This window comes from Loxodonta africana, chromosome 16 (genome assembly GCF_030014295.1).
Source record: "Loxodonta africana isolate mLoxAfr1 chromosome 16, mLoxAfr1.hap2, whole genome shotgun sequence".
NCBI lineage: Eukaryota > Metazoa > Chordata > Mammalia > Proboscidea > Elephantidae > Loxodonta > Loxodonta africana.
In genome coordinates, this window is record NC_087357.1 from 43357634 (window position 1) to 43381361 (window position 23728).

Consider the following 23728-nt stretch of genomic DNA (forward strand, 5'->3'; position numbering starts at 1 on the left):
GAATAAAATACAAGGACTCTCTTCTTGGCCACAGTCCCCATCTCTATAAATGTTTCCCCTTAAACTTAATTCTTTTGAAGGATATTCCCTCCTGAGGAAAGGGAAGCAATAGCACTTTCCACTAGGCTGACATCTTAAGACTCTAAAAATTCTTCTTGAACTTGGTTTCCTGAAGTGGTTGCACATGTATAGATTGGAGGGAATTGTGTGCTGGCAGCTTTACAGCTCAGTGAGTCCAGCTGTTTCTTATCTTTCCTGAGCGATACCTGGCCCTCAGTTGCTTTAAGGTCCCTTTAGAATGTGGGCTACTTACCATTTCTTTGTCTCCAGCCTGTTCTGGAACAATAGGAAAAGTGCTGTTCAACATCCTACTACAAGTTAGTTTACTTAATGCATATTTTAATAGCTTGCATAATATGAAAGCATTATAATTTGTTTAACTAGTCCTTTGCTGATAAAAATTTGGGTAGGCTCCAGGATCTTGTTATTACTTCATTGGATTTCTTTATACTCTTACTTTTGTGAACATGTGAGTGTGGATGTAGGTGTACATTACCTGGGTGAAATTTCTAAATTTAAAACTGCTGGGTCAAAATAAATCAGCATAGTTAAAACATTTTTACTATTTATATTATCTAAGCTTTTATGTTTTATATTATCATAAAGTAAAATTGAATTTTTGATTTTGGTATACAGCTCTGTGAATTTTAACATGTTATAGAGTCTTACTACCACCACAATAATAATACCAAATAGTCCATCTCTCCCAAAAACTCCTTCATGCTATTTCTTTATAGTCGCTCCCTTCCTCCCACCCATAAGCCCTGGTGAAAACTAATCTGTTGTACCATGATTTTTTTTGATAATTTTCTGTTTGTTCAGTTTGACTGCCAAAGCAATGATTAGATATTAGTTGGTAGGTATGTTAACTAAGATCATGTTTTCATGCAATTAACCCTAATAAGAAAATTAACTATTTTTAATTTTTTCAAAGACATTTAAGTAGAATAGTTTTCAAAATATTCTAGGCCTTAAGAAAGGTAAGCCTTATTAGCATAGAAGATCCTATTATTACATATAATTTCATATATTTTAAAAAGTAATTATGAACTATATCATGATCACATATGAAGAGACTAACACGTTTACAGAAGAATAAAACCTACTCTCTTCTACCCATTATTCAACTTCAGGTCTCGGATATTACGGTACCTTTCTTCCTAGGCCTGAGGGTGCCCCATTTAACCAAAATTCTTTGAATATTGTTTAATATTTATTTCCTGGTTCAGGATCCAGTCCAGGAACATATATTGCTTTAGTTGTCCTGTTACCTTAGTTTCTTTTAATCTGGTATAGTTCCTTCACTTTTCCTTATCTTTCATATTTTTGGCAATTTTGAAGAGTACCGTAGTGAGTTGAATGGTGTCCTTTCCCAAAAAAATACATCCAGGTCCTAACTCCCTACACCTGTGAATATTTATTTGGAAATAGGGTCTTTGCAGATGTAATTAAATTAAGTATCTTGAGGCAAGATCATCCTGGATGAACTGGGTGGACCCTAAATCCAATGACAATTGTCCTCATAAAGACAGGAGAAGACACAAAGCAAAGAGGAGAAGGCCATGTAAAGATGGAGACAGAGATTGGACTGATGCCATCACAAAGAATGCTGATCACCACTTAGAAGCTGGAGGAGACAAGGAAGGATTCTCCCCTAGAGTCCCAAGAGAAAGAACATCCCTGCTGACATCTTGATTTTGAATTCCTGGCCCCTGCAACTCTCAGAGAATAAATTTCTGTTGTTTTAAGCCACCTAGTTTGTGGCAATTCATTACGGCAGCCACAGGAAACTAACACAAGTACAGGCTAGGTATTTCATAGGATATTTTTCAGTTTGACTTTGTCTGATGTTTCCCCATTATTAGATTCAGGTAATGCACTTTGGGCAGGAATACCACAGATATGATCTTGTGTCTTACTCTGCATCTTATCAAGAGGTACCCAAAAAGTCAGTTTGTCTCAGTATTGATGATGTTAATACACTGTAAAGTTGCTATTTCACCCCTTTTTAACTAATAAGCAACTTTTAGACAGAATACTTTGAGATTATGTAAATATCCTCTTTCTCACTCAACTTACTAGATTTAGCATCCATTGATGATGCTTGGAAGACTCAAGTATTACTGTAATGGTTGCAAGTTGGCAATTTTCTAACTCTATTAAAAAATTTTTTTTTTTTTTTTTATCATTCTACATTCTGTTATAAGGAAGAAGTTTCCCTTCTTTCTGATTTATTTATTTATATCCTATTGTATGCTTTCTGGATATATCCTAGAGCAGAGTGAGCAATGCTTAGATGGTGTGATTATGTGCATATAAACCATAGGTCCTTTTTTTGTAACAATTGATAGAACTACCATGTTTTCAATATCAATGACATGGTGAAATGTTTATACTATAGTGTTAAAGGAAAAAAGCAGGATCCTACTGGCTGGCTCCCTTAAACAGCATCAGTGATTAGAAGTCACACAAATGCAGGTCAGAGCCTCCCCTCCCCACCACCTTTGTCCCAACACATTGCAGCAGGAGGGCACTGAGCCTGCGGATATGGTATCTGTACAATTCTCCAGATCTGGAGCCTACTTTTGCTTTTGTTTGTGGTGGACAGGTTTGCTCCCAGCTTAGTTCATGTTCTTAGCCTCTGCTGTACGTTCTTGAACTCTGATTTCCCCAATGTCTACAAATGGCATCATCAATGGCCCCTAAAGTCTCATTCTCCAGGTCTAGGATATCAGGGATATTCAAAAAGTATCTGGGATTCATACCTCAGCCAGGAGAGATAGGAGGAGAATGAAGCTTTGTGGGAGGGGCCCTCTGCATCAACAGGATCTCCTCAGGCCTTGTTTGGGGTGGAACCAGACCACCAGGACTTAACGTTGAATCTAGGACCCAGGAACTTAATATGGCTCCCTCAGCTGCGTGGTACCTGGATTTTAACTTCCTAGCCAAATTAGTTATAAAAAGCAGGTTCAGCTCTGGCCTACATCTGAGTAACCGAGACATTATCATCTGTGCTTGGCAAAAATGGAAGCGTGAAATGTGAGTCAGTTGTTTTATTCCACTTCCTAGCGGAGAGAGACACTTTCTCATCCCGTGTGAAGCGAGTCATTCAGGAAGAAACTCTATCCCAGAGAATTATTCAGACAGTGATTGCGGCCACTCCTAACTAGATGCAGGTGGACTCGGCCCGGGCTCTGACGTGGTGGGTGAGCTGCACCCAGCCGGCTGTTCTTGGCTGGCTCACAAGGCTGGCCTGTTACTCAGTCTCGTAGCACCTGTACAAATTATCACAATTATAATTACTAGCTATTTAAGTGTAACACAAGCAATTTTTGATATTATATATCCCACCTCCGCCACACAAACACACACACGCACACATGTACACGCTCTCTACTCGGCAAGTGTGTTCCAGCTGTTGGAGGCTCTTTGCTTTGTGGAACCCTCAGACGCTGCCAGCAAGCAAGGCTGGAGGTAGACTCTGAGCAGAGCTGAGTTGCTCATCATGATGGAGGTGGGGGTAGGAGATAAAAAGTTCCAGGGAAGAAACACAGGGAGAAGGAAACACAAGGTAGTAAGGTCCAGAACTGCTTCAGCAAAGGGCAGAGAAGAATCCAAATTGGAGATCAGACCTTTCCTTTAAGAATTAGGAGCATTTCATTCAGCTGTGTGACAGAAAAACTCCTTCCTCCATCTCCTGTACAAAATCATTATCAACACGTTTGTTGCTCTTTGATGCTTGGTGCGAAGCAGGTTGCTTATTTATTTATTGGAAGAAGAGAGATGCCCAGTCCTGCATTAAGTTTAATAGGAGATGAAAAGAGAGGTTGCTTGTAGGGACAGTGACATCTGAATTACTTGTGTAATTACATGATTTGTCCAGTGTCTGTTCCCTGCCTAATCTATGAGCTCCGTAAGGGTAGGGATTGTGTCTCTTGTTAGTCCAGTGCCTGTCACAATGTTAGCACATAATAGGTGCTCTACAAATACTTGTTGGATGAATATATGAATGAATGACTTTATTCAATGGCTCCATAAAACTTCTGATCCCTAGCTGAACTGAAGTCTAAAAGACAATGCTCTTTGTTCTTTTCCCCTGGGTCCTCAGGGTACCTTAGAAGACTAATAATTTGGAGGTTGGTCGGTCCAGCAGCAGCAGCAACTCTTAGGAAAATGCTCTTAGAAGGGATACTTGTTAGCCCTAATGCAGTGGTGCTGTTGGCTGACAACAAAGCTGGAACACTATACGCATGAAATAATACAGGTCATCAAGATATCCACTTTATTTGCAGCAAAGGAGGCCAATCTTATTTCCATAAGTATTAAAGTTGCAACATTGCTCTGGCTTTTGCATGCTGTGTTATAAGGAAAAAAAAAAAAGCTCTGCTTGAAGAATTGCCTATGTTCTTTCCCTGTTTAGCCTCTATGAACTTCCATTGTAAAGAGGAATTGACCTGCCGTTGTACTCAGTCATGACACTTAGGAATAAATACAAAGTATACGTAGTTGCAACACCCTTCATTTTGTTCCCTGGGCTAAAACAAAGCATTATTTATAATAAACTGAGAAGGAAACTCTACAGGCTGCCTGGTGTCACTAAAAGAGAATGGTATTTTGAAACAGAAGATACAGGCTGAAGGTTCAATGCCACCATTTATTTACTGGGTAGTGAGCTTGGATTCTTGGAGCTTCAGTTTTCTCACCTGTAAGATAGAAATCTTGCCATGACGTGTGTACATGACATTTCGATGAAGTAGGTTTGATGTAGCTGTTTTGGCTTGGCCATTTTCATGTGGCCTAAAAATAACAAATGATTTAATCTTCAGATTTGTTGTTGTTCATTTCTTTGTTTTAATTTTTTAAGCAATGTACATATGAAAATTCTCATCCCATTCCTGTGAACCACTCAACTCCTGGCCTGGCATGGAAAGTTAGGGGTCATAGACGGATTAAAAGTCACTGATGTCTTCATCTACCGCAACACCAGAAGAACTAGATAGTGCCCAGCTACCACTACTGATCGTTCTAATCAGGGCCACAACAAATGGACCCTGATAGAATGGGAGAAAAATGTGGAAGAGATCCTCAAATTCCTAAAAACAAAAATCAGGCTTATTGGAACGGTGGAGATTGGGGGACTCCCAAAACTACTGCCCCAAGAGACTCTTTAAATCATGAACTGAAACTAACTCCTGAGGTTACCTTGCAGCTAAATAACAGATTGGCTCACAAAATAATGAATATCACCTATAAGCACTATGCTTCTTGAAAAAAATCACCTATATGAGATCAAAGTTCAACAATTACTTTAAAACAAAGATGAGAATATAAGGGGGCAGGGAGACTAGATTAACGGAAATGGAACAACCAGAATGGAAATAACCAGACTGTTCATGCATTGTGAAGAATGTAACCAATGTCACTGAACAATTTATTCAGAAATTGTTGACTCGGAACCTAAACTGCTGTGTAAATCTTCACTGAAAACGTAACAAAATATTTTTCAAAAGTCAATGGTGTCTATAACTCATCAGACATGGAAGGGACTGGATGGGGGTAGAAGAGAGATGCTGATGAAGAGTGAGCTACTTGTATCAGGTGGACACTTGAGACTGTGTTGGCATCTCCTGTCTGGAGGGGGGATGGGAGGGTGGAGAGGGTTGGAGGCTGGCAAAATTGTCACAAAAAGAGAGACTGGAAGGGCTGACTCATTAGGGGGAGAGCAAGTGGGAGTATGGAGTAAGGTGTATATAAACTTATATATGACAGACTGACTAGATTTGTAAACGTTCACTTGAAGCTCAATAAAAATTTAAAAAAAAGTCAACGGTGTCTATTACATATAGAATTTCATAATTAAGGGGAAAATAATCATTGCTGGGAGAAAAAAGAATTGCTCTTTATTACAAAAACAACAGCAGGAATTTCCATTTACCTGGTAGTGGCGTAATTTGTATCAAGGGAAATGTTTTGTTTAGGGAAATATATTGAAGGCATTTTTGGGAGTGGCTTGGTCTGAAATGAGGGGGAAAAAGAGAGACAGAAGACTGAATTCCTCTGGAAGGTAAATTAGGGAAATTATAGAGTTTGTTAGGGGCAGTCTAGAAGAGGAAAGGCAGGTGGCTCAGACCCGTGAAAAGGAAGAAGTAAAAGGAGAAAAGGGGAGAGATCCAAGATGTGGGCAAGGTAAGTGAATGAGAAATTTCCTGTGACAGAGAATAAGCAGTGGCTGCTATAACAACGATGCTGATGATTACAATAATAAGCTGCTACCTCAACTGCACTGTGCTATCACCTCCTTACATTACCCAAAACTTTAGCAAAAGTTACTTCATATAAATTGGTCTAAATGGAATTGGGGAATGAAAGGAATTGATGTAGTATCCAGTACTGAGTATTCAAAGAGGTAAATCACAGAAGCAGAGCAGAGTGCTCTTACATTAGGTCTTTGATACATTTTGAATTAATTTTTCCATATGGTGTGAGGTAGGGATCCAAATTCATTCTCTTGCATGTGGATATACAGTTGTCCTGGCACCATTAGTTGAAAAGACTATTCTTTCCCAATTAACTTGTGTTGGCACCTTTGTCAAAACTATACATGTGACGAGGAGCCAAGATGGCAGAATAGACAGACGCTTCCAGCAAGCCCTCTTTAAAACAAAGACCCCAAAAAATAAGTGAAACGAGTATATTTGTGACAAGCTGGGAGCCCTGAGCTTCAAAGGCAAGCTTAGAAAACAAACTGAGGGGCAGGGAGAGGAAGAGATCGTTCAGAAGCGGAGAGGAGTTACTGGACCTGAATCGCAGGGAGCCCTCAGGCACCATCCCCAGAGTGGCAGTGGTGGTGGGCTGGTACTAGCATTCGGCTGCAGCTTCCTCAGGGAGAAGCAGCCAGCTGCACAGCCTACTCACACCTCCAGAACCTGAAAAGAATGGTGCTCTCGGCAAAAGCTAAGTACTTGTGTATATTTTACCACCCCTCAACCCCAAGCCGGCTTCAGTGGCTAAATTCCCTGGGTCTGAGATAGGCACTGTTGAGCACCTAGAGCCATCCTCCTGACCTTGGGGAAGGAAAAAATTTGCAATTGGGGGAAAAGATAATTTGCTAGCTCCATAACTGGGGGAGGACAGGACAGAAGCAGTTCCTGTCCAGGCATAAACTGTCCGTGGACTTTGAGAGCACTTTTCCCTTCTGCATGGACCTGTGTGGGCCTATTTTGGGAGAATAGGCCCTTGTTGGCAGAATCCAACCGTTTCAGTGGTGCGGTGGAGGGGTAGGTGTTTGATGTTTGACATGGCTTTGCCTATTAAACAAGGTCCGACCTACCCACTTCAGGGACCTAAGGACTGATAGCTCCACTCAGGTCACCCAGCCACCCACAACAGAGGTCCAAAGATAACTGGTACCTCCCAGTCCTTACAACCAAAAACTTTGGGTGCCCACGGTCCATCTGCAGAACCCACCCACCTGCACGCTGTAGGGAACAGGGACACACTTTCCTCAGAGACACTCGGGGGCTGGTTCTCAGCCCCCTGCCTTGTTCAAAGCGTGACTCCCTGTTGCAACCAGATACCGGTATATATGCCAATCACCCTTGCCCCCCTAAGACTGTAGGACAGAGCCTGTGCCACACACTTGATGATCAGGTACCTGGAAACCCGAGCTGAATTCATACAAGTGAATGAACTCCTACATGGATATACCTGAAAACAGCTCTAGCCAGCTGGGGACAGGACGTCAGGGTTCCAAAGGTGAAAATAATCGAGCTAGCTCACTCAAGCAACCCATAGGGGTATTCCAAAACAAAACAAAGCAAGAAGGTATGACACAGTAAGCAAGCATAAACTAATACAATAACTTATAGATGGCTCAGAGACAACAGTCAATATCAAATATCAAGTCACATAAAGAAACAGGCCATGATCACCTCAACAGGCTCTCAAAACGAAGAATCCAGGGATCTTCTAGATGAAAGTGCATTCTAGAATTACCAGAGCAAGAATATAAAAGTTTAATGTACAGAACCCTTCAATACATGAGGAAGGAAATGAGGCAATACGCAGAACAAGCAAAGGAACATACAGATAAAGCAATTGAAGAAATTAGAAAGATTATTCAGGAACATAATGAAAAGTTTAAAAAGCTGGAAAAATCCATAGACAGGCGGCAATCAGAAATTCGGAAGATTAACAATAAAATTACAGAAGTAGACAAATCAATAGAAAGTTAGAGGAGCAGAATTGAGCAAGTAGAAGCCAGAATTTCTGAACTTGAAGATAAATCACTTGGCACTAATATATTTGAAGAAAAATCAGATCAAAGAATTAAAAAAAAAAATGAAGAAACCTTAAGAATCATGTGGGACTCTAACAAGAGAAATAACCTACAAGTGATTGGAGTACCAGAACAGGGAGGGATAACAGAAAATACAGAGAAAATTGTTGAAAATTTGTTGGCAGAAAACTTCCCTGATATCACGAAAGATGAGAAGATATCTATCCAAGATGCTCATCGAACTCCACATAAGGTAGAAGTTAAAAGAAAGTCACCAAGACATATTATAATCACACTTGCCAAAACCAAAGATAAAGAGAGAATTTTAAGAGCAGCTCGGGATAAATGAAAAGTCACCTACAATGGAGAGCCAACGAGAACAGGCTCGGACCACTTGGCAGAAAAAATGCAGGGAAGAAGGCAATGGGATGACTTATTTAACAGATTGAAGGAAAAAAATTGCCTGCCAAGAATCATATATCCAGCAAAACTGTCTCTTAAATATGAAGGTGAAATTTGGACATTTCCAGAAATCAGAAGTTTAGGGAATTTGTAAAAACCAAACCCAAACTACAAGAAATGCTAAAGGGAGTTCTTTGGTTAGAAAATCAACAATATCAGGTATCAACCCAAGACTGCAACACTGGGCAGAGCAACCAAAAGTCAACCCAGACAGGGAAATCCATAAAAACAAAGCAAGATTATAAAAAAAAAGAAGGTCAAAACAGGGTAACAGCAATGTTATTATATAAAAGAAGACAATATTAAAATAATAAAAAGGGACTAAGAAATTTAATCAGACACCTTCCATATGGAGAGGAAGATACGGAGATACAAAGACATAAAAGTTAGATTTAAATTTAGAAAAATGGGGTAAATAATAAGGTAACCACCTAGGAGACAAATTATCCTACTCATCAAAATAAAGTATAAGAAAAAAATAGAGACTCAGCAGAAACAAAATCAACAACAAATATGAGGAAAGGACAATATATAAAGATAATCTACTCAGTATATAAAATTAAGTGGGAAAAAGAAACTGTCAACAACACACACAAAAAGACATCAAAATGATAGCACTAAATTCATACCTACCCATAATTACCCTGAATGTAAATGGACAAAATGCACCAATAAAGAGATAGAGAGTGGCAGAATGTATTAAAAAACAAGATCCATCTATATGCTGCCTACAAGAGACACAACTTAGGCTTAGCGACACAAACAAACTAACACTCAAAGGATGGAAAAAAATATATCAAGCAAACAACAATCAAAAAAGAGCAGGAGTGGCAATATTAATTTCTGACAAAATAGGCTTTAAAGTTAAATCCATCAGAAAGGATAAGGACACCATATAATGATTAAAGGGACAATACACCAAGAAGATATAAGCATATTAAATATTTATGCACCCAATGACAGGGCTGCAAGATACATAAAACAAACTCTATCAGCATTGAAAAGTGAGATAGACAGCTCTACAATAATAGTAGGAGACTTCAACACACCACTTTCAGTGAAAGACAGGACATCCAGAAAGAAGCTCGATAAAGACACAGAAGATCTAAAGGCCACAATCAACCAACTTTACCTCATAGACATATTCAGAACACTCCACCCAACAGCAACCAAGTGTACTTTCGTTTCTGGTGCACATGAAACATTCTCTAGAATAGACCATATATTGGGTCATAAAGCAAGCCTTAGCAGAATCCAAAACATTGAAATATTACAAAGCATCTTCTCTGACCAAAAGGCCATAAAAGTGGAAATCAATAACGGGAAAAGAAATCAAACACTTGGAAACTAAGAACACCTTGCTCAAAAAAGACTTGATTATAGAAGACATTAAGGATGGAGTAAAGAAATTCAGAGAATCCAATGAGAATGAAAACACTTCCTATCAGAACTTTGGGACAAGGCAAAAGCAGTGCTCAGAGGCCAATTTCTATCAATAAATGCACACATCCAAAAAAGAAGAAAGAGCCAAAATCAAAGAATTATCCCTGCAACTTGGACAAATAGAAAGAGAGCAACAAAAGAAACCCACAGGCACCAGAAGAAAACAAATAATAAAAATTAGAGCTGAACTAAATGAAATAGAAAACGGAAAAACAATTACAAGAATTAACAAGACCAAAAGTTGTGTTTTTAAAAAAATCAACAAAATTGAAAAACCACTGGCCAAACTGAGAAAAGAAAAACAGGAGAGGAACCAAATAACCCAAATGAGAAATGAGATGGGCAATATTACAACAGACCCAACTGAAATTTAAAAAATCGTAACAGATTACTATGAGAAATTGTATTGTAATAAATTTGAAAACCTAGAAGAAATGGATGAATTCCTAGAAACAGACTACCTACCTAAACTAACACAAACAGAGGTAGAACAACTAAATAGACCCATAACAAAAGAAGAGATTGAAAAGGTAATCAAAAAACTCCCAACAAAAAAAAGCCCTGGTCTGGACGGCTTCACTGCAGAGTTCTACCAAACTTTCAGAGAAGAGTTAACACCACTACTACTAAAGTTATTTCAGAGCATAGAAAAGGACAGAATACTACCAAACTCATTCTATGAAGCCAGCATATCCCTGATACCAAAACCAGGTTAAAGATACCACAAGAAAAGAAAATTATAGACCTCTATCCCTCATGAACGTAGATGCAAAAATCCTCAACCAAATTCTGGCCAATAGAATTCAACAACATATCAAAAAAATAATTCACCATGACCAAGTGGGATTCATACCAGGTATGCAGGGATGGTTCAAAACAATTAATGTAATCCACCACATAAATAAAGGCAAGAATCACATGATTTTATCAATTGATGCAAAAAAGGCATTTGACAAAGTTCAACACTCATTTATGATAAAAACTCTCAGCAAAATAGGAATAGAAGGAAAATTCCTCAACATAATAAAGGGCATTTATACAAAGCCAACAGCCAACATCACCCTAAATGGAGAGAGTCTGAAAGCATTTCCATTGCGATTGGGGACCAGACAACGTTGCCCTTCATCACTGCTCTTATTCAACATTGTGTTGGAGGTCCTAGCCAGAGCAATTAGGCTAAATAAAGAAATAAAGGGCATCCAGATTGGCAAGTAAGAAGTAAAAGTATCTCTATTTGCAGATGACATGATCTTATACACAGAAAACCCTAAGGAATCCTCAAGAAAACTACTGAAACTGATAGAAGAGTTCAGCAGAGTATCGGGATACAAGATAAAAATACAAAAATCAGTTGGATTCCTCTACACCAACAAAAAGAACATCGAACAGGAAATCACCAAATCAATGCCATTTACAGTAGCCCCCAAGAAGATATAATACTTAGGAATAAATCTTACCAGAGATGTAAAAGACTTATACAAAGAAAACTACAGTACACTTCTGCAAGAAACCAAAAGAGACTTATTAAGTGGAAAAACATACCTTGCTCATTGATAGGAAGACTTAACATCATAAAAATGTCTATTCTACCAAAAGCAATCTATACATTTAATGCAATTCTGATCCAAATCCCAGCAACATTCTTTAATGAGATGGAGAAACAAATCGCCAACTTCATATGGAAGGGAAAGAGGTCCCAGATAAATAAGGCATTACTGAAAAAGAAGAACAAAGTGGGAGGCCTTACTTTACCTGATTTTAGAACCTATTATACCGCCACAGTAGTCAAAACAGCCTGGTACTGGTACAACAACAGATGCATAGACCAATGGAACAGAATTGAGAATCCAGATATAAATCCATCCACATATGAGCGGCTGATATTTGACAAAGGCCCCAAAACAGTTAAAAATGGGGAAAAGACAGTCTTTTTAACAAATGGTGCTGGTATAACTGGATATCCATCTGCAAAAAAATGAAACAAGACCCATGCCTCACTCCATGCAAAAAATGAGCTCAAAATGGATCAAAGACCTAACTATAAATATAAAACAATAAAGATCATGGAAGGAAAAATAGGGACATTAGGAGCCCTAATACATGGCATAAACAGTATACAAAACATTATTAGGAATGCAGAAGGAAAACTAGATAACTGGGAGCTCCTAAAAATCAAACACCTATGCTCATCCAAAGACTTCACCAAAAGAGTAAAAAGACTACCCACAGACTGGGAAAAAGTTTTTAGCTATGACATTTCCGATCAGCGCTTGATCTCTAAAATCTACATGATGGTCCAAAAACTCAACTACAAAAAGACAAATAACCCAATTAAAAAGTGGGCAAAAGATATGACTAGACACTTCACTAAAGAAGTCATTCAGGTAGCTGACAGATGCATGTGGAAATGCTCACGATCATAAGCCATTAGAGAAATGCAAATCAAAACTACAATGAGATTTCATCTCACTCCAACAAGGCTGGCATTAATCCAAAAAACACAAAATAATAAATGTTGGAGAGGGTGTAGAGAGATTGGAACACTTCTACACTGCTGGTGGGAATGTAAAATGTTACAGCCACTTTGGAAATTGATTTAGTGCTAGAACTACCATACGACCCCGCAATCCCACTTCTCGGAATATATCCTAGAGAAAAAAGAGTCTTTACATGAACAGATACATGCACACCCATGTTTATTGCAGCGTAACCAAGGTGCCCATCAACGGATGAATGGATAATCCATGAATGGTATATTCACACAATGGAATACTAAGCATCAATAAAGAACAGTGACGAATCTGTGAAACATTTCATAACATGGAGGAACCTGGAAGGCATTATGCTGAGTGAAATTAGTCAGTTGCAAAAGGACAAATATTGTGTAAGACCACTATTATAAGAATTTGAGAAATAGTTTAAACTGAGAAGAAAACACTTTTGTGGTTACGAGAGGGGGGAGGGAGGGAGGGAGGGAGGGTGGGAGGGGGTATTCACTAATTAGATAGTAGATAAGAGCTACTTTAGGTGAAGGGAAAGACAACACACAATACAGGGGAGGTCAGCACAACTGGACTAAACCATAAGCAGAGAAGATTCCTGAATAAACTGAATGCTTTGAAGGCCAGTGTAGCAGGGGCAGGGTTTTGGGGGCCATGGTTTCAGGGGACATCTAAGTCAATTGGCATAATAAAATCTATTACGAAAACATTCTGCATCCCACTTTGAAGCATGGCGTCTGGGGTCTTAAACGCTAGCAAGCACCCCTCTAAGATGCATCAATTGGTCTCAACCCACCTGGATCAAAGGAGAATGAAGAACACCAAGGACACAAGGTGATTATGAGCCCAAGAGACAGAAAGGGCCACATGAACCAGAGACTACATCATCCTGAGACCAGAAGAACTAGATGGTGCCCAGCTACAAGCGATGACAGGGAACGCAACAGAGAACCCCTGAGGAGGCAGGAGAGCAGTGGGATACAGACCCCAAATTCTCATAAAAAGACCAGGCTTAATGGTCTGACTGAGACTAGAAGGACCCCGGTGGTCATGGCCCCCAGGACTTTTGTTGGCCCAGGACAGGAACCATTCTCAAAGCCAACTCTTCAGACATGGATTGGACTAGACAATGGGTTGGAGAGGGATGCTGGTGAGGAGTGAGCTTCTTGGATCAGGTGGACACTTGAGACTATGTTGGCATTTCCTGCCTGGAGGGGAGATGAGAGGGTGGAGGGGGTTAGAAGCTGGTGAAATGGACACAAAAAGAGAGAGTGGAGGGAGAGAGTGGGCTGTCTCATTAGGGGGAGAGTAATTGGGAGTATGTAGCAAGGTGTATATGTTTTTGTGTGAGAGGCTGACTTGATTTGTAAACTTTCACTTAAAGCACCATAAAAATTATTTTAAAAAATTAACTAAAAAAAACTGTACATGTAAGAGTTTATTTCTGTGGTCTGATTTTATTCCATTGATCTACATTTTTATTTTTATGCTAGTACCACATTGTCTTGATTACCATAACTTTGTAGAAAGTTCCAAAAACCGGAATTGAGTTCTCCAACTTTGTTTTCCTTTTCAATATGGTTTTGGTTATTCTGAGTCCCCTGCATTTCCACATGAATCTTAGGATGGTTTGTCAATGTCTGCAAAAAAAGCAGTTGGGAACTTGATAGAGATAACATTGAATCTTGAGATCAATTTGTTGAGTATTGCATTCTTAACAATATTTAGTCTTCCAATCCACAAATGTCTTTCCATTTATTTAGGTCTTCTTCATATTCTTTCAATAATGTTTTCTAGTTTCAGTGTACAAGTCTCACATATCTTTTGTTAAATTTACTCCTATGTATTTTATTATTTTTGGTGCTATTATAAATGGATCTGTTTTCTTAATTTAATTTTTTGGATAGTTCATAAGTTGTGTCGTTTGGTGCTGTTGAGTTGGTTCTGACTCATTGTGACCCTATGTACAACAGAATGAAACACTGCCCGATCCCGCACCATGCTCACCATCGTTGCTATGTTTGAGCCCATTGTTGCAGCCACTGTTTTAATTTATCTTGTTGAGGGTCTTCCTCTTTTTCACTGACCCTCTACTTCACCAAGCATAATGTCCTTCGCCAGAGTCTGTTCTCTCCTGATAGTATGTCTAAAATATGTGAGATGAAGTCTCACCATCCTTGCATCTAAGGATCATTCTGGCTGTACATTTTCCAAGACAGATTTGTTTGTTCTTCTGGCAGTCCGTGTTATATTTAATATTCTTCACCAACACCAGAATTCAAAGGCATCACTTCTTCAGTCTCCCTTATTCTTTGTCCAGCTTTCCCATGCATGTGAGGCAATTGAAAATACTATGCCTTGGGTCAGGCGTACCCTAGTCTTCAAAGTTAACATCTTTGTTTTTTAACACTTTAAAAAGGTCTTTAGAAATACAATTAAGTTTCATATATTGGTCTTGGGAACCCTGGTGGTGTAGTGATTAAGTGCTACGGCTGCTAACCAAAGGGTCGGCAGTTCAAATCTGCCAGGCGCTCCTTGGAAACTGGGGCAGTTCTACTCTGTCCCCTATAAGGTCGCTATGAGTCAGAATCGACTTGACGACACTGGGTTTAGTTTTTTTGTTTATATTGATCTTATATCTTGAAACCTTGCTGAACTCATTTATTAGCATGTACCCACAGTTTTTCTGTGGATTATTTAGGATTTTTCATATACAAGATCATGCCATCTATAAATATAGTTTTACTTTTTTCCCAATCTGTATACATTTTATTTTTTCTTGACCAATTGCCCTGACTAGAACTTCCAATATAATGTTGACTAAAGTGGTGAGAGTGGACATCTTTGTCTTGTGGCTTATCTTAGAAGGAAAGCTTTTGGTCTTTCACAATTAAGTATGATAGTAACTGTGGATTTTTTGTAGATACCCTTTAGCATGTTGGAAAAATTACCTTCTATTTCTAGCTTGTTGTGTGTTTTTTATGAAAGAATGTTGGATTTTGTCAAATGCCTTTTCTGCATCTATTGAGGTAATCATTTGTTTTTATTCCTTTTGTTCTATTAGTATGGCATGTTTCATTGGTTGATTTTCATATGTTGAACTATCTTTGGTCATGGTGTATAACCCTTTTCGTATGTTGTTGGATTTGGTTTGTATTTTGTTAAGAACACGCACAGAGCCCTGGGTATTTGTACAACCTTTTTTTTTTTTTATGCATGCGTGTGGTGTTCTAGATTCTCAGGAATATGTTGGGGTTTTTCAAAGGCCCCTGTGGATATCTCATCCCCACATCTTTTCCTTTTAAGATTTTTTTTTTTTTAAATCTCCAACTGGTGTTGTCACCTGAGGCAACTGCAATGTTAAACAATTGCCTCTGATTATTTTCAAGAAACACCCTGGGGAAAAAGGCTGTTTAAACTGAGTGAGCTCTGAGTTAGGTCAAGGGAATAACAAGAATGTATTCCTTTAAAAATTTTTTAATTAAAATTTTTATTGAAGTATAACATATACAGAAAAGTGTACAAATCATTAGGATATAGATTAGTATATACAAATTAATTCTTAAGTTAACATAACCTTAGCCAGATTCAAGATGGAGCATCTTGATTTTGAATGCCTTTTTTTCTTCCAGTATTCCCAGAATCCTCTCGTCCCCTCAAAGACCTAGCTGCCTCCGCAGGCTCTGATATATCTCTCATCTAAATCACTGAAGTATTCTTTTTCTGCACCATTATATAGCAAATCTGAATTGAATCATGATCTATCTTGATATGGATATGCCCTGTGTCCTCAATTTTACTGTGAGTTCCCTGCTATAGGAACCAAGCCGTGTTTATCTTTACACCCCACTGCCTAGCAGCTGTTGTGCACAATTGTGGAGCTCAACAGTTCAATGAACTTTGAGTGATAATGCATAATACATAGAATTTGCTCTGTAGGTAGCCCTTGGATCATTCAATCGTGACTCTAGTTGAGTAAAATTGAGAGAATTCTTCCAGTCCCTTTTAGTACCAATATTGTTTTCTATTCTAATTGGACATGAGGCAGAACCACAGATTTGAGCTGCCCACAAAATACTTCCAACTTCTCCCAACCTCACATGGGAGGGTTGTTTCAGATGAAGTAATAGGCAGTTTCCAAACACTGGAGACTTATTTAGAAAGCCTTGTATCTAGGGAACTAAAAGCTGCTGTCCAGTTGAACCCTTGGGTAATTATGGTTCCAAGTCTTGTTATTTAGTTTTCTTAAACGTATTATTGCCTTTAAAACTCAACCAGATAGTCAACGCAGTGCAATGTAAAATAATTCCAATAGATTCTCTTGCCACATGATCCCAATTCCTTCGGTAGTTAAGGAGTCCTAAAAAAATGCACTATAAATGTTTTTGTCTTGAGCCTTTCAGGCAGATTCGTTCTTTTTGGCTTATTTTTATTCAAATTTATATGAAGTTCATTCTATTCTTCTATTCTCAGATCTCTCATTCTTATTAAGGTATAAAGACTATTAGGAATTGTGTTATCTCTATACCCCTTAGGGTTATTGAATTTTTTTAAAAAATTGAGATCAGGGGTTTTCCCAATGCTGACTGCATAAAATTTCCTCTCTGCTTAGTATTAGGAAATAGCCCAGGGATAGGCCATTTCCAGCAAGAGGGCAGATGCTATTTTGCATTTTTCATAATCCATTATATACTACCTAGATGGCAGCAATTTTCTTTCATAGAGCTCCATGCCTGGATATACCTTTCTACTCAGTTTTGTTCTAGATATTTGGGAGGCCTTTGCTTTCAGTAATAAAAAAGAGAATTTTCCACAGCTTTCTGTTGATGGTTAAGCCCTTTGACCTCAGTTAAAATGAGAATGGATTTTGAATAGAAAATACCAAAACAAGTTTTATGCATTTGAATCTCTCCAAGAGCAACAATTGTTGTTGTTAGGTGCCATCGTGTCAGCTGCAACTCATGGCAACCCTACGTACAACAGAATGAAACACTGCCTGGTTCTGCACCATTCTCACAACACTGTTATGTTTGACCCCATTGCTGCAGCCACGGTGTCAATCCATTCCGTAGGCTGTCTTATTCTTTTTCACTGACCTCTATTTTACCAGACACGATGACCTTCTCTAGGAACGGTTCCCTCCTGATAACACGCGCAAAGTACATAAGACAAAGTCTCGCCATCCTCACCTCTAAGGAGCATGCTGGTTGTACTTCTTCCTAGACAGATTGGTTCATTCTTCTGGCAGTCCATAGCATATCTGATATTCTTCACCAACACCACAATTCAAGGGCATCAATTCTTCTTTGGTCTTCCTTATTCATTGTCCAGGTTTTGCATGCATTTGAGGCCATTGAAAATACTCTGGCTTGGGTCAGCCACACCTTAGTCCTTTAAGTGACATCTTTTTTTTTTTTTTTTTTTAACGCTTTAAAGAGGTCTTTTGCAGCAGATTTGCCCAATGCAATATGTTGCTTGATTTCCTGACTGCTGCCTCCTGAGTGTTGATTGTGAATCCAATAAAATGAAACTCTTGACAACTTCAATATTTTCTCCCTTTATCATGGTGTGACTTATTGGTCCACTTGTGAGAATTTTTGTTTTCTTTATGTTGAGGCATAATTCATACTGAAGGCTATCGTCTTTGATCTTCATCAGTAAGTGCTTCAAATCCTCTTCACTTTCAGCAAGAAAGGTTCTGTCATCTGCATATCGAAGGTTGTTAATGAGCCTTCCTTCCAATTCTGATGCTGCATTCCTCTTCATATAATCCAGCTTCTTGGATTATTTGCTCAGCATACAAATTGAATAAGCATGGTGAAGGGATACAACTATGACACACATGTTTCCTGATTTTAAACAATGCAGTATCCCTTTGTTCTGTCTGAACGATTGCCTCTTGGTCTATGTATGGTTCCTCACGAGCTAAATTAAGTGATTTTTGGAATTCCCATTCCTCACAATGTTAACCATAATTTGTTATGTTCCACACAGCTGAATGCCTTTTCATAAACAACAAAATACAGGTAAGTCTTTCTGGTATTCTCTGCTTTTGCCAAGATCCATCTGACTTCAACAATGATATCCTGCATTCCACATCCTCTTCTGTATCCAGCTTGAATTTCTGGCAGTTCCCTGTCAATGTACTGCTGCAACTATTTCTGAATTTTCTTCAGCAAAATTTTACTTGCATGTGATATCAATGATATTGTTCAATAATTTCTGCATCCTGTTGGATCATTTTTCTTTGGAATGGGCATCTCTTCCAATCATTTGGCCAGGTAGCTGTCTTCCAAATTTCTTGGTATAGACAACTGAGAGCTTCCAGCATTGCACCTGTTGTTAAACATCTCAACTGGTATTCTGTCAATTCTTGGAGACTTGTTTTTCACCACTGCCTTAAAAAAAAAAATTTTTTTTTTTTTTTTCAGTGCAGCTTATATTTCTTCCTTCAGTATCATTGGTTCTTTATTATATGCTGCCTCCTTAAATGGTTGAACATCGACCAATTCTTTTTTGGTACAGTGACTCTGTGTATTCCTTCCATCTTCTTTTGATGCTTCCTTCATCATTCAATATTTTGCCTACAGAATCCTTCAGTATTGCAGCTTGAGGCTTGAATTTTTTCTTCAGTTCTTTCAGTTTGAGAAATGCTGAGCGTGTTCTTCACTTTTGGTTTTCTAACCCCAGGTCTTTGCACATTTCATTATAATACTTTACTTTGTCTTCTTGAGCTGCCCTTTGAAATCTTCAGCTCTTTTACTTCATCATTTATTTCATTCACTTTAGCTACTCTATGTTCTAGAACAAGTTTCAGAGTCTCTTCTGACATCCATTTTGGTCTTTTCTGTCTTTTTTTTTTTAATAATTTTTATTGTGCTTTAAGTGAAAGTTTACAAATCAAGTCAGCCTCTCACACAAAAACCCACATACACCTTGCTACACACTTCTAATTACTCTTCCCCTAATGAGACAGCCTGCTCTCTCATCCACTCTCTCTTTTTGTGTCCTTTTCGCCAGCTTCTAATCCCCTCCACCCTCTCATCTCTCCTCCAGGCAGGAGATGCCAACATAGTCTCAACTGTCCACCTGATCCAAGAAGATCACTCCTCACCAGCATCCCTCTCCAACCCATTGTCTAGTCCAATCCATGTCTGAAGAGTTGGCTTTGAGAATGGTTCCTGTCCTGGGGCAACAGAAGGTCTGGGGGCCATGACCACAGGGGTCCTCCCAGTCTCAGTCAGGCCATTAAGTCTGGTCTTATGAGAATTTGGGGTCTGTATCCCACTGCTCTCCTGCTCCCTCAGGGGTTCTCAGTTGTGTTCCCTGTCAGGGCAGACATCGGTTGTAGCTGGGCACCATCTAGTTCTTCTGATCTCAGGATGATGTAGTCTCTGGTTCATGTGGCCCTTTCTGTCTCTTGGGCTCATAATCACCTTGTGTCCTTGGTGTTCTTCATTCTCCTTTGATCCAGGTGGGTTGAGACCAATTGATGCATCTTAGATGGGTGCTTGCTAGAGTTTAAGACCCCAGATGCCACGCTTCAAAGTGGGATGCAGAATGTTTTCGTAATAGATTTTATTATGCCAATTGACTTAGATGTCCCCTGAAACATTCCTGTCTTTTTAATGACCTTTTTCTTTCTTCACGTATGATGTCCTTCTGCCATCCCACAACTTGTCTGGTCTTCCGTCATCAATATTCAATGTGTCAAATTTATTCTTGAGATGGTCTCTAAATTCATGTGGAACTTACTGAAGGTTGTAGTTTGGCTTTTGTGGACTTGTTTTAATTTTCTTCAGCTTCATCTTGAACTTACACAGGAGAAATTGATGGTCTGTTCCACAGTCAGCCCCTGGCCTTGTTCTGACTGGTGATATTGAGCTTCTCCATCATTTCTTTCCACAGATGTAGTCGATTTGATTCTGTTTATTCCATCTGATGAGGTCTACATGTATAGTCCTATGGACTAGGCAGAAGAACCTGGAGATCTACTTGTTAAAAAAAAATCGGTGAAAACCTTATGAATAGCAGCAGAACATTGTTTGATATAGTGCTGGAAGATGAGCCTCTCAGGTTGGAAAGCACTCAAAATACGACTGGGGAAGAGCTATCTCCTAAAAATAGGAGTGAACCTTAATGACATGGGTGGAATCAAGCTTTTGAGATCTTCATTTGCTAATGTGACATAGCTCAAAGTGAGCAGAAATAGCTGCAAATATTCATTAATAATTGGAACATGGAATGTACAAAGTGTAGGAAAATTGGAAGTCACCAAAAATGAAATGGAACACATAAAGATGGATATTCTAGGCATTAGTGAACTGAAATGGACTGGTATTGGCCATTTTGAATCAAACAGTTATATGTTCTACTGTGCTGGAAATGACAAATTGAAGAATGGCATTGCAATCATCATCAAAAAGAACATTTCGCTATCTATCCTGAAGCACAACACTGTAAGTGATAGGATGATATCCATACACCTACAAGGAAGAACAGTTAATATGAGTATTATTCAAGTTTACGTACCAACTACTAGTGCCAAGGATGAAGAAATTTAAGATTTTTACCAACTTCTGTAGCCTGAAATTAATCAAACATGCAATCAAAACACATTGATAATTACTGGTGATTGGAATGCAAAAGTTGGAAACAAAGAAGAAGGATTGATATTTGGAAAATATGGCCTTGGTGATAGAACTCATGCTAAGGATCGCATGATAGAATTTTACAAGAGCAACAATACTCTGTACATATTCTCACAGTCTCAGGAGTCAGGCTACCTGGGATCCAAGCTCACCTCTGGTACTTACCAGCTATATGTCCTTGTAGTGAGTTACTTAATCTTTTTTGTTTCATCCTCAATAAAATGGGGATTATAATACTACCTATTTCATAGTAGTGTGGTGAGGATTAAATGAAATAATGAAAGTAAAACACTTACATGACATTCAACTTAGTAAAAGCTCAACAAATGCTACTGCTATTTTCACTGCATTTGGCTCTTTGTTCAAATCCATGGAGTTTTTGGAGGCAAAAAAAAAAAAACCTCATAGGGGATTGATAGCTACGTATAGAGAAGTACCACAAAATCTGTCAAACCTCTGTCCTGAGAAATACTTGGGTTTCTGTTAAGTCCTTGCTGTTTTACCAAATAATTTGTAATTGTTTCCCGGCACTAGCGTCCCACGAATAAGACCATCCACTTCTCCATTTCTTGTAACCTAATATGGCAAAAATCCTCTAACAGAAAGCCAGGAAGAGGGAGTGGAGAAGGAACCAGACCAAAATAAACTAAACACACTTTGTCCCTGTTCTAAGTATTTCTGGCAACTGTAGCATAGTGTTGATACTAGTTAAACTTAATGCATTCAGAAAGATATGGAGAAATGCCTGTCTTCACACTGAGTTGAAGTTTTCATCTCAGTAGGGTATATATGCATTATGCTCTGTGATGCTAGGGTGAACTATTAGTACTCTCCCAAGATTAGCCTTTATGTTAAAAGAGGCCGGGGAGTTATTGTAAAAGCCGTTATTTATCTGCATAAGTTCCAGGCAAGATACACCCTGAGCACAAAAAAAAAAAAAAAAAAAAACCCAGTGCATAGAAATAATCTGAGTCAGGTGTCAGAGAGAAAGGCTTTGTATGACCATAGACGCTAAATGTACCAACTAATATCACTAACAATTACTAATAAGCACCTCTGGAAAATTACACCGAAGGTTACCCTGACAACAAATGTGTAACAGGACTATGTCACATGGCCTAGCAAACGTGTGAAGTCTGCCAAGCCTTGGAGAAATCACCCTAGAAGAAACAAACGGTAACCTGCAGCTCTTATATATTTCTGTTTTTTAGGCAATGGCAGTGCTGTACCTTTTGACTATACACTCATGCGCTGCATGACTTCCCTCTGCACAATGTCGGGCCCAGCTAGCACCCTCCGGGGGATGCCTGCAGCTCAACTTGGCAGCAATGCCGCTCCGCTGTCCCTGACGGTAAAAAAACAGGCGCCCCCGCTGGTGGGAGGAGTGGGCGCCTAATCCTGCTCCAGAGCTCCTGAGATCAGCAGGCATCCCAGGGCCCAGCCAGGGTGGTGGCGCAGGATGGCTGAGACAGCTCCCCTGCTGCCCATGCCCTTGCCCGGTGCCTGTTACCTGACTTCCCTGTTCTGGGGCTAGAGGCTCGATCCTGGGCGGGACCAGGCTGAGTGCTTACCTGAGGCTCAGCAGAGGGAGCTGCCCTTGCTGAGCACTGGCCAACAGCCCTCCAACTCTCTCCTCTGTGTGCCCAGTCGCCCCGTAGCCCAGAATCAAATGTTTGCACAACATCTAAATCACATAATGTCCTATTTCACAAAATACGTCATGGATATTAAGCATGACTGTAGTGAGATTAATCCATCTGCCTGTGTCACAGGTGCTATCTCCTTGAAACTTGCTTATCCAGAGATGGCTAAAATTAAATCTGGTGACTTTTTTCTTTAGATAATTTTCCAGTAGGTGTTTTGCTGTTTACTCACTCTCCTACGAGACTTTGAGAAACCAGTGGGGTTGTTGACTCTGACATATGAGAACTTCTAGATCTATTCCTAGCAGGTAAATCAAAATATATAATGAATGGTATCTCTTGGAGGAAGATTCATTAACAACCTGCGTTATGCAGATGACACAACCTTGCTTGCTGAAAGTAAAGAGGACTTGAAGCACTTACTGATAAAGATGGAAGACTATAGCCTTCAGTATGGATTACACCTCAACATAAAGAAAACAAAAATCCTCACAACTGGACCAATAAGCCACACCATGATAAACAGAGAAAAGATTGAAGTTGTCAAGGATTTCATTTTACTTGGGTCCACAGTCAACAGCCATGGAAGCAGCAGTCAAGAAATCAAAAGGCGGCTTTGCTTTGGGCAAATCTGCTGCAAAGGATCTCTTCAAATTGTTGAAAATCAAAGCTGTCACCTTGAAGACTAAG

At 39.2% G+C, this 23728-nt stretch overlaps 1 long non-coding RNA gene across 1 annotated transcript in view; it reads left to right on the forward strand.

Annotated features, from left to right (window-relative positions):
* The window catches only part of LOC111750307 (uncharacterized), a 51772-nt gene that overhangs the window by 17228 nt on the left and 10816 nt on the right, over window positions 1-23728 (forward strand). Inside the window, exon 2 of the long non-coding RNA XR_002785467.2 lies at window positions 22607-22746. This is a non-coding gene — a long non-coding RNA (uncharacterized LOC111750307). The remainder of the gene's footprint in view (window positions 1-22606; window positions 22747-23728) is intronic.